We start from the raw sequence: 1,784 nt of genomic DNA on the forward strand, positions 1-1,784 counted from the left end.
TCAGTCATCTCTGCTTCGTTGTACTTGAGAGCGAATACATTTTAGACAATCATTCTCCTCGTCCCATTCATACACATTATCGTTCACTCGCAGCTTATCGTAATCAAGAGACACTTTATGACCTCGAGCTTTAAACTCCCCAGAACGAGACCACAGTTTGCTGCGCTTTGCTAAAGTGCCTTAACAGAAGTCGTGGTTTATCGATACTGGTGTTCCCTTTAGTTTATGGCAATTTTTTAATACCTTCAACTTCTCGTTATAGTCAAAAAAGTTCATGATTACAGGTCGTGCTTTATCGCGTTTTTTTTTCCCAATTCTATGCACTATTTCAACTGAGTTGACAACCGCACCGAGTTTTTCCGCTATCAGCTCCTCAATTATCTGTTTACTTAGCACTGCAGCGTTTTCACGATCAGGCTCGGGAACACCAAAAATGATAAGATTACGGCGCCTACTTCTGTTCTCCAAGTCGTCGAGGCGTTTTTGATGCAAATGAAGATTACTTTTGAACGATGTAGATTCGGCCTGTAATGCCTGTATTTCTACTTTATGTTCTTTTATTGCTGCCATTACTTCATTCATTCGAGTGTGAACTGTAGATTCAAGCTTGTCCTGAGAAGCAGCTAAGTTCTCAATTTTCGATTTCAGTTCGTTCTGGGAAAGAAGCATGGCGTTCATCATTGATTTTAGCTCTGCATAAGGTCCAGGCGTTTGCTCAACATCCCCAGCAAGAAGAATCAAAATGACATTCCACGCAACCACAAAAAGACTTGCGCATGTCGCCGGGCACGGCAGGACAACAATGCCTCTACAGTCACTACGGAAGCAGGTAGAAGCATATTTGCCACAAACCTGGGTGAAGAATACAGAGGGGTTTAGCGATATAGCCATCTCGGTCCCGCCGTGCCCTCTGAAGAAATCGTTGATGCGGTCGTTTTTATACTCTTCAGCAGGCGGAGTTGTCTTCAAGAAGTCGAATGTCGTTGATGTCACGTGGTGCGTCCCAGCAAATGGCCAGTCGAAGTTCACTGCCGGTAGATCCAGGCTGCTGACATCATTCTTCAGTGCGAATGACACGTGCTGAGCAAGGGCACAGCGTAACCTGGGTGAAGAATAAAGAGGGGTTTAGCGATATAGCCATCTCGGTCCCGCCGTGCCCTCTGAAGAAATCGTCGATGCGGTCGTTTTTATACGCTTCAGCAGGCGGCGTTGTCTTCAAGAAGTCGAATGTCGTTGATGTCACGTGGTGCGTCCCAGCAAATGGCCAGTCGAAGTTCACTGCCGGTAGATCCAGGCTGCTGACATCATTCTTCAGTGCGAATGACACGTGCTGAGCAAGGGCGCACAGCGTAACCCGGGTGAAGAATACAGAGGGGTTTAGCGATATAGCCATCTCGGTCCCGCCGTGCCCTCATGGGCACGGCGGACCGAGAATCATATCTGTTTTAGTGATCACTGCCTTGTCCTTTTTCGTCGATTAGAATCAAAAGGGGCTTCACCATTTATGTGGGATTTGTGGAAACTCAACGTTCAGCTCTTACGCGGTGAATTTTTCGTTAGCATACTTAAGGCAACATGGCGGGCTGTTGAACGTAGGGGCACGGTACACGCGAGGTGTGGGAAATGTTTAACCAGGAAGTAAAAATATGCGCGATGGAAATGGCGTGTACACTGAAGCACAAGGAAAAAAAGCGGGAAAGTGAAATACTTTTTATTTAAAATTCCTTTTATAAGAAAAATGTTGTACTACCGGTAACTTGTTTTTTTTATACCTCTCTTCTGTC

At 45.7% G+C, this 1,784-nt stretch overlaps 1 pseudogene; it reads right to left on the reverse strand.

Moving 5' to 3' along the window:
- LOC121837963 lies at positions 1–1,393 on the reverse strand (annotated as a pseudogene).
- Between the last annotated feature and the right edge of the window lie 391 nt (positions 1,394–1,784).

The sequence above is a fragment of the Ixodes scapularis genome, unplaced genomic scaffold (assembly GCF_016920785.2).
Source record: "Ixodes scapularis isolate PalLabHiFi unplaced genomic scaffold, ASM1692078v2 PGA_scaffold0__279_contigs__length_252992795, whole genome shotgun sequence".
In the NCBI taxonomy this organism is placed as follows: domain Eukaryota; kingdom Metazoa; phylum Arthropoda; class Arachnida; order Ixodida; family Ixodidae; genus Ixodes; species Ixodes scapularis.